Consider the following 17,211-nt stretch of genomic DNA (forward strand, 5'->3'; position numbering starts at 1 on the left):
AATGGGAGACTGCTTTGTGCCGCCTCCGCATTGGTCACACCCGTTTCTCTCACGGTTTTTTAATGGAGAGGGCTCCTCCTCCATTCTGTGATGACTGTCTGGTTCCCTTGACTGTTCGGCACCTGTTGGTGGAGTGTCCTAGTCTTGAGGATTTGCGGCGTCGGTTCCTCTCTGACCACCAATCGGATGGTGGTGTGTATCATCTTTCCTCCGTGCTTGGAGAGGATGCCTGTGTCTTGGGAGGGGCAACCCTCTCCTTTGTGAAGGAGGCAGGACTTCTTAAGGATATTTAGAATTTCTCCTTTTTGATTGTGTGGCTTATCCTCTGTTTTTTGTTTTTTGTTTTTTACTTCTTTGTTATACGGCGGCATATGACCCTGGCAGTTGCGCCGCCATGATCATTATTAAAAAAAAAAATAAATAAAAAAAATTCACGACATTTAAGGCAAAAGTGACCAGTGCCTTGCGCCTGTGTGTCATTATATGAGCAGTAAACCCCAACCACCCCTCAAATATGAATCCTAAAGCACCTTAACCCACCTGACCACAAGGCCTCCATGTGGTTATATGGTTACCACCCAAAGTGGCAAGTGATTTCTGGGTTACAAGAAATCATGGTACCACTACATCACCTTCTTGGTACATATAAGAAGTGTTTGAAGGTGCTGTATTTGGATCATTTTGCCAAGGAAAACCAACTCCATTTTCAGCTATTTGTAGAGGTTGGATGATGAGGAATTTGAAAATGTGAGTGCATTTAAGTACTTGGGTAGAATGCTGAGTAAGGATGGAAGTTGGGAGAATGGAGTGTTTGAAAGGGTACAACAGAGAAGCAACAGGTTCTCTGAAAGCAGTGATAAGAAGCAGGGAAGTGAGCATGGAAGTAAAAAGTCGCTGCATGACAGTATTGTGATACCAGCTATAACATATGGAAGTGAAGATTGGACCTTGTTGGAAGGACACAAGTCAAGAGTGAGAGCAGTGGAAATGTTATTTGAGAGTAGCATGTGGAGTTACATGGAGAGACAGATTGACAAAAGAGGAAGTGAATGAGTGTTGTGGTGTGGATGTGGATGTGATAGAAAGCATTAAGAGAAATACATTGAGGTGATTTGGCCATGTGGAGAGGATGGAGAACAAGAGACTAACAAGGAGAGTGTATGTGAATGAGGTGGAAGGAGGAGGAGAGGGAGGCCAAGGATGAGATGGAGGGATGGAGTGGAGAGGAATATGAGAGATGGGGGTGTGAGCTGGGAACAGGGCAGTGAAATGGCAGGGGATCAGGTGACATGGAGGCGGTTTGTTTGTGATCACCCCTTGCGGGATTAAGGCATCTGGCAATAGATAGGTAGATAGATAGATTCATACAGGGTATATTTCTCTGCTTGTTGGTTAAACAAACCTTCAAAGTCACTGTAGCAAAGCATTTCAGCGTTTCTAGCTGCATTCGTTCATGTGGTTATTATGTCATAGCTCCATCCTCCTCTTGAGAGAAAAGATAGTGAAGAATGCAGTAAGAATTCTTTAAATCCCGATCATTCATTCACAACATTTACTGCATTAAGATGGATACAGTAATCAGTTTTGAGCTGAAAGGGGAGGGTTAAGGTGTGCATTGTTAGGAAAAAAAAATTACGAGCTTGATTATTCTATAGCCAAATGCCATAATCCCATAAGGGGTGGCCATTTGACTCTGAGCTAGTTGTATTATGGAGAGGGGCACTGACCCTCCGCCAACCCAGAAAATTTCTAAGAGAACACGAATGGGTTGGCTATATGGTTACCACTCAGCATTGTAAATGGTTTTCTACATGAAACCATTAATCTTGTCACTCATTGTACAGCCAGCTGAAAAGGAGAGAATAATAATAAAAAGTGACATGCAAGATAGGAGATATAGGAAGACAGGAGGGCAGTTACATAAAAAGAATGATAAAGGTGAAAAAAGAAGCAGCCAGCACCACATCTTGAGTGGATGATGGTCACCACCACCTACCAAAATATGAAAGTATGCATGAAGTTGCTCTTTGAGCTATGCCTAATAACACTATGAGCACTGCTGGTCATTGCATCCTGTTACCAGAAATTCTTGATACCAGAATAATATCTTCAGTTGCTTTTTGTAACTAATGATAGATGCTGGAGGGGGATCTTTTATGTAATGAATCCAATATAGCCAGCTGCCTGGTTCTACAAATGCTTCTCAATTCACTCCATGTCCCATGGAAGGAGGATGGTGGACTGTAGAAGAGCAGCTTCAGTCTGCATTCCATTGGGTTCACATGCGGATGAGCCTGGTGCCACAACAGCTAATGGAAAATCAATTGTACTTAGTAGATACAGCATTACAAATTGGAGCTGAAATGTGGGAGTAACTTATGGAGAAGTATACTGTGGAAGGTATAATACTGAACAGTACATGTATTGGGTCTGGTTAGTACTTGGATGGGTGACCGCCTGGGAACACCAGATGCTGTTGGCATCCCTACGTGTCAAGTGGGGTTGGTGGAGGATTAGTGCCCCTCTCCGTAAAACAATTAACTCTAAGCCCTTGGCCACCCCGTGTGGGATACATGGCGTCTGGCAATGAATGAAAAAAAAAAAAAAAAAAAAAATATATATATATATATATATATATATATATATATACTGCCAGACGCCTTAATCCCATGCGGGGTGGCCACAAACAAATCGCCTCGACGTCGACCTGTTCCCCGCCATTTCACTGCCCTGCTCCCAATTCACACCCAACTCTCTCATATACCTCTCCACTCCATCCCTCCTTCTCATCCTTGGCCTCCCCCTCTCGCTCCCCTCCTCTACCTCACTCGCATACACTCTCCTCGTCAGTCTCTCACTTTTCAACCTCTCCACATGGCCAGACCACCTCAGTGTGTTTCTCCTAACGTTTCCTGTCACGTCCACATCCACACCACAACGCTGCTTCACATCCTCATTTGTCAGTCTGTCTCTCCATGTGACTCCACAGGCTCCTCTCAGATAACTTATTTCCACTGCTCTCACTCATGACTTGTGTTCCTCCAACAACGTCCAATCTTCACTTCCATACGTTAAGAGTTGGTATCATAATACTGTCATGTAACTTTTTCACTTCCATGCTCACTTCCCTGATTCATATCACTGCATTCAAGGAACCACCAACCTTTCTTCCTTGTTGTACCCTTTCAAGCACTTCACCCTCCAAATTTCCATCCTTACTCATCACACAACCCAAGTACTTAAACGTACTCACATTTTCCATTTCCTCATCATCCAACCTCTCTGTACATTCACTGGCTTCACTTTTTTCGAAGACCATCACTTTACTCTTCCCTACATTCACCTTTAGATTTTGTTTCTTACACACTCTTCTGAACTCATCCACCAAGCCTTGCAGCTCCCATTCGCCTTCACTTAACATCACAGTAGCATCTGCAAACAACAGCACAGGGAGTTTTCAAACACTGCCCTCTCTCATTAGGGCCACTCCAACAATCACTGCCCTACCTTGTATCTCTTTTATAACTCCATCCATGTACGGATTGAACAACCATGGAGACATGACACATCCCTGTTTTCATCCCAATGTTCAACTAGAAAGATTCACTCAGTTCACTATCCACACGCACTGCAGCCTTAACTTCCTCATACATACTCTTCACAGCATTCAGCAACTTCCCAACTATTCCGTATATTCTTAATACTTTCCACAAGCCTTGTCTATCCACCCTGTCATATGCTTTCTCCAAAACAATGAAGACCACATGCAACTTCTTTCCCTTCTCTAGAAACTTTTCCACCAAAGATCTAAGAATGAATATCTGATCTACACAACCTCTTCCCTTCCTAAAGCTTCCCTGTTCTTCTCCAACTAATTCCTCTGTTATTTCCCAAACTCTGTCAATAAGTATCCTACCATAATACGTTTCCTATTATACTAAGAAGATAAATACCCCTATGATTACCACACACTTCTCTTTCCCCTTTCCCTTTGTACAAAGGAATAATTATACCTGACTTCCAATCCTCCGGGACTCTACCTTCCTCCCAGGCCAATCTGCACATCTTCCACATCCATTCTACTACTATCTCTCCCCCATGCTTCAGAATTTCATCACACACTGGAGCAATTCCTGAGGCTTTCCCCATTCTGACTTTCTTCATTGCTTCCACAAGTTCCATCCTACTGATTTTTTCCTGACTTCTCACCTCCCTCCTTCTCCCAGCCACTCCCCAGCCACTTGTACTGGCATTACTTTCATTCTCTATGTTCAACAATTCCTTAAAGTGTTCTTTCCTTCTACTCACTTTTTCTCCCTTCTCCACTAGTAATCTACCATTTTTATGTTCCACTCCCCAGCTAACATCATTGCCACCCTGTCTAACTCTACCTCTTTCCAGAACATATTCTTACATTCCCTCCACTTTACACTCAAATTCCTTCCAAATTCCTCATCCACTCTCTTTTTACTTTCTTTTCCTTTCTACATATAACTCTCTCTTCCGTCTCACAACTTCTTCCACGCCACTATTTCTCTCCCATTCATTATATGCTTTCTTCTTTTCTGCCACAGCCTGTCTTACCTCTTCATTCCACCATGCTGTTCCTTGCACCCCTTTTCGTCTTCTCTTCACCCCACACAGCACCTCACGTGCTGCACATATTTCTTCTGTGAATATCTTGCACACACCTTCCACGTCCCCCATCTGCTCCATTTCATACTTACGCAATCATTCCTCCACTTGTCTCTTATATTCTGCCTTAGTCTCATCCTCTTGTAACCTTTCCACTCTCCTTGCATCTACTCCTTCCTCCTGTCCTTCTCGTCTTCTATTTCTAAATTTTACTTGGACCTTGATTCTGACCACCACCAAGTGGTTATCAGAAAGTCCACTCCCCCAACTTCTATATGCTCTTGCATCCATTACACAGCTTTGCAACCTTTCATCCACACATACATAATCATTCATTGCCTTCCTTTCATTCAGTTCACCACCCACCCTTCTCATCACTCACCATGTATACCTGTGGATCATTTTGTGCCTGAAGAGGGTATTAGCTATCACCAACTCCCTCCCGGCAGAGATGTCCACTAAAGCTCTGCCATTCTCATCTATCTCAGCAGGCACACCCCACTCACCAACTACTCCATCCACCATCACCTTCCCTACTTTATCATTCATATCACCAATCAAAAACACTCTCTTCTTTCAAACTTTTCCATGCACACTTCCACATTTGTCCAGAACTCTTCTCTCGTTCTGCTTGCACGATCTTGCATTAGCGCATACGCGCACACAATCACCCACATTCTTTCAATGTTACCAACGCAATCCTTGAGCCAACTGATCCATACTCTCTTATATTCTCCTTCCATCTGTTACAACCATACACACTCCTTCTTTTGCCCTCTCATTCTCACCTACTCCTGCAGATATACCCCATCCATACTCCCATTCCCTCACACTCTCTCCCCCACATTTAGTTTCAAATCCACGTAAATCAACTTTCGCACCCTCAGGTACCTGGCCAATCTCTTTCTCTCTCTTTCACCCCATCATTTGCACCCCTTACTTTCCACGTCGCCATCTGTATCATGTCCTTCGTTCGGTCCTTAATCATCATCTATTGGTCAGACCTGGTCCGAGGCTTCTTGTTCGTAATATTAGTTAGTTATTTCCCGGGGAGGGGTACTAACTCTCCGCCAACCCACTTGCCGTCACGTAGGGAACACGTGTCGGCTGGTTAAGAGGTTACCACCCAGCACTGTAAATGTTTCCCTTGTTTACAGGAAATCATTTGGCTTGCCGCTCGATGTAGAGTTATCTGTCTATCTATCTATCTATCTATCTATTTATATATATATATATATATATATATATATATATATATATATAGAGAGAGAGAGAGAGAGAGAGAGAGAGAGAGAGAGACAATGTTCTATCTAAAATTTCAAGGACGAGTTAAGTGTGTACGACTGGTGCAAGCAAAATCAATATTCTAGCTTATGCTGATGATATTGTGCTATATGCTAATTCCATTACAACCATGTATACTAACTTTTCATGAATGATAATTGATATAAAACTTAAAATTAACAAAGATAAAATACTATGCATGCTCCTAGGATCAAAGGTAAGGCAAAATGAAATTACTCTTTTAACTTTAAACAGCGATGAAATGGAGCTTGTCTATGAATATGAGTATCTGGGACACATAATCAGGCATGATCTTAAATATGACAAAGATGTAGAGAGAAGGTTTATCAAGTTTTATTCAAGTTTTAATTTCATTTTTAGAAATTTTAGTGGTGTTGATATTAATACATTCCTATTCCTTTCTAACTCGTACTGTTAACCAGACTACGGTCTGCCTCTTTTAAACTATAAACATACACGAAGATCATGTATATTTAAAGCATTTGAGGGGGATTACAGTAAAGTTTTAAAACGATTGGCTCGAACACCCGTCTATACCAGCAACCATGATGTTGTTGCCTCCTGTATCCTGAGGCACCACGTGGCCCTCATACAGTGCCGCAATTATAAAAGGTTGATGCAATGTAATAATGCCATCATTAAACTTAACCTGCCATATTTAAAACTGGGTTTCTTTTGCAAACATGTTTTTGATGATTTTAAGTTACACTATGGAGTGGACATTAGTTGCCATGCCCCTGATATAATTCGATCACGAATATCTTGGGTGCAGAACCTTGAACACAGATGAAACCATGTATTCATTTTAAGGTGAGGCAACTTTATATCTTTTATATTTTACTAACGGCTGTTTTTTTTTTCTATCGAACGTTTTTATATAAACATTGTTATTATACAGAATGACGGTTCTTCTGGCAATAGGAAAATGTATATAATATTTTAATGTGTGAATCATCTTTTTTTTTTTTTTTTTTTGAAAGAATGAGGTCTTTGACTAGGTGGCTGCTGCTGCTGCAGCTGCCATGATGTTCTTTTTACAGAATGTTCTTTTTACAGAAAGAAAAACCGATATGTTATGAGTATGTAAAATAAATATCTTAAGAAGTAACTTGCCTCAGGCTGTATTTCAACATGTAATATATGAAGGTATTGTAATGTACAGTATTTTTGAACTTCTATTATATATATTTAGTTTCTATGTACAGCAATATGATATATATATATATATATATATATATATATATATATATATATATATATATATATATATATATATATATATATATATATATTTATACTTCATAGTTCTTGTAATAAGTTTTGTAGAGCACGTATGCATATATTGTAATCATGGACGAGCCGTAGTTATACGTGAGTAGGTATGTAAGTAGATAATTTTAGTACCCTTTATCATGCGTGACAGGAGAGGTAAAGATTAGTATGGGACCGTTTACGATTTTATTCTCTTGAAAAGATTAACTAAAGTCTATCACTCAGGTGGCGTCTTCGTCGTAGGTCTACCCCCCAGAGGCTGTCGAAGAGAAGAGGGGGACAGCATGGGGGCCAAACCACCGCAAACCCCCCAAGGCCCCTCACAGGACTCGAGTACCTGGGAGTGGCTTCTGTCGCCCGGGCAAGTACCACATCTCTCAACACAACACACACAACAACACCGTTTTTTCTACACAGAGAAATGATTTCCCGGCAGTCATTTCTCGACGAGTTCTTCTAGCCGGGGACATTGAGAGCAATCCAGGACCCACCAACAAATACATATGTCCAACATGCTCAAAACCTATCACTTCGAGCCGACAGACAAAGGGTTCAGTTCAGTGCAATTCTTGCAAGAACTGGACCCATTACACCTGCACAACACTTGCATCCAGAAAACATTACACAAGCACCTGGACCTGCTCCTTATGTTCCTTCCCCCCACCTATCAACCCCCCTTCCAATCCTACTCCTACTTCCTTCACACCTCCACAGCCAAACCCACCGACCCTTCCCACACCATCCAGTCCCCCAACTCCTCCCATTCCAACCCATCCTAATCCACCTCAACCCTTACCTCCACCACAACCTCCTCCTACCCCTTCCCCTCCACCCACACCACCTCCCCCCCCGTGCAGCAGCAGCCAACACACATCGCACACACAACATAAACATCCTTCAGTTAAACATAGATGGCATAAACACCAAAAAACATGAACTCACACAATTCATTAAACAACAGAACATACACATTGCCATCTTACAAGAAACAAAACTACACAGAGCACAGAAAACACCGACATTTCATAACTTCACCACCATTCGACAAGACCAGGCCGACGGCGGTGGCAGTGGACTCATCACCCTGGTACACAAATCCATCAACTTTGCAGATACCAGTGCACACAAAAAGTCACTTCTCCCCCCACATGACACCACAACAGAAATACAATCAATTAAAATACGCACTGGTAACAAATCACCCATAACAATCGCTAACACATACATTCCCCCCCAATCGTCCCCCACAGTACCACACAATTACTCTCTACAGATACACCACATCACTAACATACCCAACATCATCCTGGGTGGTGATTTCAACGCCAAGTCGTCGGCCTGGCATGTCAACAACCCTGACACATACAGAGGGCTGGTACTACAATCCCAGACAGATCATCTTTTCATACTAAACAGTCTAGAGTCTAGACTGTTTAGTATATGGGTATGTTGGTCTAGACTCTAGACCAACATACCCATATCTCACACCAAGCCCTCTTCCTCCCATCATCGCCAGACATCACCTTCTGCTCCCCAAACCTCGCCCCCACTACATCATGGAGAGTGGTCAAAACCCTAAGTTCTGATCACCTCCCAATCATCATCACTACCAAAACCAGAATCACCCCAGCTGGCCACAAACACACATACACTATATAAGAGAACCAACTGGGAGGCCTTTGTAACTGAAACAGAACAACATCTCGAAACACTAAACAGTACACCCATCACAAACATCAACACCGCTGTGCACACTTTCAATACAATTATACAAAACGCAGACAAAAGACATCCCTAGAGGCAACAGAAAGAGACACAACCCCAACTTCACACCAGAAATTCAAGGCCTCATCAGACAACGAGACACACTGCGACACTCCCCAACACTCCATACACAAGACACCATACAACAAATACAAGAACTCAACACTCAAATAAACAATAAGATATCAGAACAGCAAACACTAAACTGGAAAAATTATCTCCAAACCCTTGACCACAAAACAAACATCAGCAAACTCTACAAAACACTAAACAGCATCACATTTTCCAACAGCAACACCACACAATCACACGCTGCCATCACAACAACAGACACCATACCCTCAAATAAACAACAAGCAAACACTCTCATCAATCACTTTTCACAAGTCAGCCATCTAAACCCCCATCCCGAAGACTGACGTATCATCCGAGGTAAGAGACAGTTCCCCACAGACCCAGACTACGCACCTTTTACTTACAACCAGACGAAGCACATCATTAACAGCCTCAAGCACTCATCTGCCTGTGGACCAGACAACATAAGCAACATTCACCTTAAACACCTAGGACCACAAGGCATACAAGCACTCACCAACATATCAAACTACAGCTACTCACACAACATAATACGCAACATCTGGAAGCATGGCAATATCATCACTATCCCTAAACCCAACAAAGACCCCACGTTACCCTCCTCACATCGCCCCATCACACTCCTCTGCACCCCCTCTAAAGTCACTGAACGACTGGTACTACAACTAGTCACACCTCACATTCCCCTAGCCCAGTCACAACATGGCTTTAGGCCACTACACTCCACAAACACCCTTCTTACAGACCTTACGCAGAGAGTTTTCGACGGCATGAATTCAGCTAGGCCACCACACAGAACAATCCTAATCACACTAGACATTAGCAAAGCTTTTGATGCTATCCCCCGCCACAACCTCACAAACAAAATACCCAACACAAACATGCACAATAACACAAAAAGATGGCTGGCAAACTACTTAGCAGGCAGATGTGCATACGTAACATTTGCCGGTCAGTCTTCTAACATCAGAAACTTCACAAACGGCGTCCCCAAAGGATCTGTTTTGTCCCCTACACTCTTTAACCTATACATGCACGACGTACCCACACCCCACACACCACAGATACACATAGCTTCCTATGCAGATGATATAACACACGTACGCACCAAAACGCAAACACAGCTGAACACATCATTCAACCTTACCTCAACACACTACACGAATGGTTCACCACAAACAGGCTCAAAATAGCCCCAGCCAAATCTACAGTGACTCTTCTCACAAACTGGACAGCAGAACACAGTCACATCCCACACCTCACCATAAACAACACTCCCCTACCACACATACACACCCAAAATCCTTGGTGTAACATACAATACATCAATGTCATTTAAACAACACATCACAAACATTAAAAATAAAGTAACACCAAGACTCAATGCTTTGAGGTCACTTGCCCATACAATATTCGGACACAACAAAGAAACTACCACCACAGTATACAAACAATACATACGTTCAGTGATGAATTATGCAAGCCCTGCCTGGGCTTCTAACCTCACCAAAACACACTACAACACACTACAGCCCATACAGAACAAGGCCCTAAAAATAATCACAGGCTGCACAGCTAATACACCAACAGACCACCTACATCAAGAAACCAAAGTCTTCAAAGTCAAGGATCACCTAGACATGAGAGGCACCCAGTTTCTTGCTGCAGCCTCCACAAACCCACAGCATCCACTACAGTACATGGCAGCACATCCACCCACACATTAGAAAATTCTTAGACCCTACCATCTAAAGAGATCTTTTCTCTTTTATTCCTCTTCTCACCAGACATGTTTGTCCAGGCGAAACTGGAAATATTACATGTAGGTTTCACACACCGTTTCGTTTCAAGGGACTCTCCTCTATAAAATAAAAAAGTCGGTCTGTTGCTAACTTTATGTAAACGTCACTGTGCTAAAGATTTTAGGGGGGGAGAGAGGGTTGGTACTGGCTCTGAAACTCTGATTCTGGGAGACCGGGATCAAGTGTCCGGTAACCCGCCTCCCCTTTTTTCTTCATAGTATTCGTTAAAACTCATTTTTCTTTGCACAGACATCAGTGTTCTCGTAATAGCCGCAACAATATAAAATATTATTCACCACTTTTGGATACTGACTTATACTCTCTTCTTGCTTTCTCGATAATTACGTTTTATTTTTATTTAGAAAGACTCTTTGATCTAAAGAGCTAAGATGCAGTCTTCAGTAACCTATTCAGTGTACAAGGTGACCTCCAAACTTATCAAGCCTGTCTAACGGTCACATAAAAGAAAAAGAAAATCCAGAAATCCTTTGATTTAGAATCCTTTGATTTAGAATGTTTTATATTGTTCTTGCTAAAGACACATTCTTTGTACTGAACTCCGCATTAAAAGACATTACCTTGACTTCTCTTTGTCATGGCTGTATTAGTTTTTCAAATTGTATTAAGTATTAACTGTCAATCATTTTTCTAGCACTAAATTATAATGAACTTGGCAGTTTAAAACATATTCCTGAAACTCATTCAGGACGTGATCGATTTTAGGTATTTTATTCGTGATACTCTCAGATAATTATAAGTAACGTACGATTTACTTTTCATCGTCTGAGTGTTATGATTCATCGTGTAATACAGTGAGAGTGTGAGTTTAGACAGATGACAGGAAGAAAGGAGACATAAAAATTTTAATTACTTTGGCAGTGTTGACTTCGTAGAACTTCTTTATCGAAATGTTTATGTTGGATATTACACCTTCATATTGTAGTGAATGGTATCATTATCTTCTTGCTTTCGGCATAGTTTCCATCACTGACAAACATTACGAAGTTATAAATGACTAAACTGAATAAGCAGATCAGGATAACATGTTACGAAATTATTTAAACCTGATTGAAGGAAAACTAGATTCTCAGTGTCATGTTATCCCCCTCGACATGGTGGGGTCTGGGACTAGGCTACCGGTGGCCAATACATTTAAGAGAAGAAGACTAGAGTACTATCCTTGGTTGCTTTACGCAATCCAAAACTCTCCTGTCACCTCTTGACAATCGAAATTATGCAAGATCGCCACTGTTACTGGAACACACTAGTGTGAAAATCCACGGAATTCCCTTTAATACGCCTCCGTTCATTCCAGTCTTCAAACAATTTTCTTTCCCCCCAAATAGGCGGAGAAGTCGATGAATCCTGTGTTCAATCAATCCAGTTCAGAAACTCTCCCGTAACGTCGGTGCAACCGTCTGGAAATAGCAACGGTACAATGAAAAGCTCTTTTCTGATTTTCCCTCCCACCCATTCCTATTCAAATCTCGATGCGCTGTGAACGAATTTTCATCAAACCTTCAGGAAATAGCAGCTATTTGGATATGTGACGACCATTACTTTTAGAAGGGATTTGATAAGAAATCGACCGAATACCATCCGCCATATTTTTTATAATATGGAAAGGCTTTTTGATAAACGCTGCGGCTATATTTCGATGAGTTTTGCTAATTTTTACCTCCTGCCTTTAGGAAGGCGAGGTGATATTTTACTGCGTTTCTCTGAGTGTGTGTGTGTGTGTGTGTGTGTGTTGTTTTGCAATATAACACACAAAAAATTTTCTGGTTCATTTCAGATGTTGATAGGAAAGGGTGGGTGTTTACTGTCTTCATTAGAAAATTCTTAGACCCTACCATCTAAAGAGATCTTTTCTCTTTTATTCCTATTCTCACCAGACATGTTTGTCCGGGCGAAACTGGAAATATTATATGTAGGTTTCATACACTGTTTCATTTCAAGGGACTCTCCTCTATAAAATAAAACAGTCGGTCTGTTGCTAACTTTATGTAAACGTCACTGTGCTAAAGATTTTAGGTGAGGAGAGAGGGTTGGTACTGGCTCTTAAACTCTGATTCTGGGAGACCGGGATCAAATGTCCGGTAACCCGCCTCCCCTTTTTTCTTCACAGTTTTCGTTAAAACTCATTTTTCTTTGCACAGACGCACGAGTGTTCTGGTGACAGCCGCAATAATATAAAATATTATTCACCACTTTTCGATACTGACTTATTCTCTCTTCTTGCTTTCTCGATAATTACGTTTTATTTATATTTAGAAAGACTCTTTGATCTAAAGAGCTAAGATGCAGTCTTCAGTAACCTATTCAGTGTACAAGGTGACCTCCAAACTTAGCAAGCCTGTCTAACGGTCACATAAAAGAAAAAAAAAAAATCCAGAAATCCTTTGATCAATTAGATTTAGAATGTTTTATGTTGTTCTTGCTAAAGACACATTCTTTGTACTGAACTGCGCATTAAAAGACATTACCTTGACTTCTCTTTGTCATGGCTGTATTAGTTTTTCAAATTGTGATAAGTATTAACTGTCAGTCATTTTTCTAGCACGAAATTATATTTAACTTGGCAGTTTAAAACATGATCCTGAAACTCATTCAGGACGTGATCGATTTTAGGTATTTTGTTCGTGATACTCTCAGATAATTATAAGTAACGTACGATTTACTTTTCATCATCTGAGTGTTATGATTCATCGTGTAATACAGTTAGAGTGTGAGTTTAGACAGATGACAGGAAGAAAGGAGACATAAAAATTTAAATTACTTTGGCAGTGTTGACTTCGTTGAAATTCTTTATCGAAATGTTTATGTTGGATATTACACCTTCATATTGTAGTGAATGGTATCATTATCTTCTTGCTTTCGGCATAGTTTCCATCACTGACAAACATTACGAAGTTATAAATGACTAAACTGAATAAGCAGATCAGGATAACATGTTACGAAATCATTTAAACCTGATTGAAGGAAAACTAGATTCTCAGTGTCATGTTATTCCCCTCGACATGGTGGGACAAGACTACCGGTGGCCAATACATTTAAGAGAAGAAGACTAGAGTACTATCCTTCGTTGCTTTACGGAATCCAAAACTCTCCTGTAACCTCTTGACAATCGAAATTATGCAAGACCGTCACTGTTACTGGAACACACTAGTGTTTAAATCCACAGAATCCCCTTTAATACGCCTCTGTTCATTCCAGTCTTCAAACAATTTTCTTTCCACCCAAATAGGCGGAGAAGTCAATGAATGCTGTGTCCAATCAATCCAGTTCAGAAAGTCTCCCGTAACGTCGGTGCTGCCGTCTGTAAATAGCATCGGTACAATGAAAAACTTTTTTCTGATTTTCCCTCCCACCCATTCCTATTCAAATCTCTATGAGTTGTGAACGGACTTTCATCAAACCTTCAGGAAATAGCAGCTATTTGGATATGTGACGACCATTACTTTTAGAAGGGATTTGATAAGAAATCGACCGAATACCATCCGCCATATTTTTTATAATATGGAAAGGCTTTTTGATAAACGCTGCGGCTATATTTCGATGAGTTTTGCTAATTTTTACCTCCTGCCTTTAGGAAGGCGAGGTGATATTTTACTGTGTTTCTGTGTGTGTGTGTGTGTGTGTGTGTGTGTGTGTGTGTGTTGTTTTGCAATATAACACACAAAAAATTTTCTGGTTCATTTCAGATGTTGATAGGAAAGGGTGGGTGTTTACTGCCTTCATTAGAAAATTCTTAGACCCTACCATCTAAAGAGATCTTTTCTCTTTTATTCCTCTTCTCACCAGACATGTTTGTCTAGGCGAAACTAGAAATATTACATGTAGGTTTCACACACCGTTTCACTTCAAGGGACTCTGCTCTATAAAAGAAGACAGTCGGTCTGTTGCTAACTTTATGTAAACGTCACTGTGCTAAAGATTTTAGGGGAGGGGATGGGGTTCGTTCTGGGTCTTAAACTCTGATTCTGGGAGACCGGGATCAAGTGTCCGGTAACCCGCCTCCCCTTTTTTCTTCACAGTTTTCGTTAAAACTCATTTTTCTTTGCACAGACACATGAGTTTTTCTGGTGACAGCCGCAGCAATATAAAATATTATTCACCACTTTTGGATACTGACTTATACTCTCTTCTTGCTTTCTCGATAATTACGTTTTATTTTTATTTAGAAAGACTCTTTGATCTAAAGAGCTAAGATGCAGTCTTCAGTAACCTATTCAGTGTACAGGGTGACCTCCAAACTTAGGAAGCCTGTCTAACGGTCACATAAAAGAAAAAGCTTTGATTTAGAATCTTTGATTTAGAATGTTTTATGTTGTTCTTGCTGAAGACACATCCTTTGTACTGAACTGCGCATTAAAAAACATTACCTTGACTTCTCTTTGTCATGGCTGTATTAGTTTTTCAAATTGTGAAAAGTATTAACTGTCATTCATTTTTCTAGCACTAAATTATATATAACTTGGCAGTTTAAAACATATTTCTGAAACTCATTCAGGACGTGATCGATTTTAGTTATTTTACTCGTGATACTCTCAGATAATTTTAAGTAACGTACGATTTACTTTTCATCGTCTGAGTGTTATGATTCATCGTGTAATACAGCTAGAGTGTGAGTTTAGACAGATGACAGGAAGAAAGGAGACATAAAAATTTAAATTACTTTGCCAGTGTTGACTTCGTAGAACTTCTTTATCGAAATGTTTATGTTGGATATTACACCATCATATTGTAGTGAATGGTATCAGTATCTTCTTGCTTTCGGCACAGTTTCCATTATTGACAAACATTACGAAGTTATAAATGACTAAACTAAGCAGATCAGGATAACACGTTACGAAATTATTTAAACCTGATTGAAGGAAAACTAGATTCCCAGGGTCATGTTATTCCCCTCGACATGATGGGGTCTGGGACTAGGCTACCCGTGGCCAATACATTTAAGAGAAGAAGACTAGAGTACTATCCTTGGTTGCTTTACGCAATCGAAAATTCTCCTGTCACCTCTTGACAATCGAAATTATGCAAGACCGTCGCCGTTACTGCAATACACTAGTGTGAAAATCCACAGAATTCCCTCTAACCCCTACACCGCGGGCTTGTTTACCAATTACTTGCGTGTGCCGCGGGGTTATTTGGGCTCCGACAGACTCTCAAAAAATATTTGCCAAAAATCAGTTATTAGTCCTAGAATAATAAAATTATATATGCTTATGGCACATACCTTCAGCTTTCTCCTGGAATGATTGTTGAGCCTTCGTCGGTTACCGTAGGACTTGTGGAGACCTCTGAAGTAGGGTAACAAAGTCTCCACTTTACACTTCCCAACAACCCGTAATATGATTACCACAGCCAGATACAAACACTATAAACACTATTCTACAATTTTCAAGTAGTTTGGGATCCATACTCAAAAAAAAAAACACTGTGAAAGCAATGGAAATTACTAGCGCGTCTGATCGTCGCACTGGCACTAGTTCGCTCATGGTAGTCTGTCATTTATTATTCATAAAACCCCTCACACTTTATATTTCTATTACTATATAACACTTATATATATCTACAGTCTTTATCCATAAGTTTCCTTCTGTAGTATTAGTTTATTGTCACTGTAGGGATTCAATTTCTTTCAGTAAAATACGTAGCATTCACTTTCTCGTCCTGTATACTGGCATTGAGAGTGAATGTCACTTTCATCTTCACTCTCATAACTCATAGCATTCAGACATGCTAGAGTGAAACTTTCACTTTCATTACTCCTAGGGTATATACTCGTATTCTTATAATACTACTCATTTACATTTCTATTTACGTTCTCTATTTTATTTACGTTATTTACATTTCTATTTTATTTACAGTGTTATGCACTGTCACTTGAAATAACTTATAAAACTATTTTCCATTGTTCACGTATATTTACATTCATTACTTTCACTTGCTGTTTACACATTATTTACACATTATTTACAATTCCACTTGCACTGTTTTACTCAATAGAAAGATCGTAGTCACTCTTTTATCAATTGTCAGCCCTTTACCTCTTTCCACACGAGGTTTAGTAGGGGTAAAGGTCACAGAGCCATTTGCATGGGGGTGAAAAAAGGCCTTGAAGTCAGCAAGATGAAACATACGTCCTCTCACTTCGGAAGATGAGACTACACTGATAACGCAGTTGCCAGGCCAGCTAGCCTAGAGGCCTGCTTTAGGGGTTATTCAGAGTTACCAATATTACTTCTTGAAACAGCTAAGTCTAGCACTGATATGATTGGCAGGAAATCTAGACAATACATTATAAATTTGGTAGTTCCAGGTGAATGTAAAT

Source organism: Coenobita brevimanus, chromosome 53 (genome assembly GCF_032717465.1).
Source record: "Coenobita brevimanus isolate Jiangsu-jjx chromosome 53, ASM3271746v2, whole genome shotgun sequence".
Classification (NCBI taxonomy): Eukaryota; Metazoa; Arthropoda; class Malacostraca; order Decapoda; family Coenobitidae; genus Coenobita; species Coenobita brevimanus.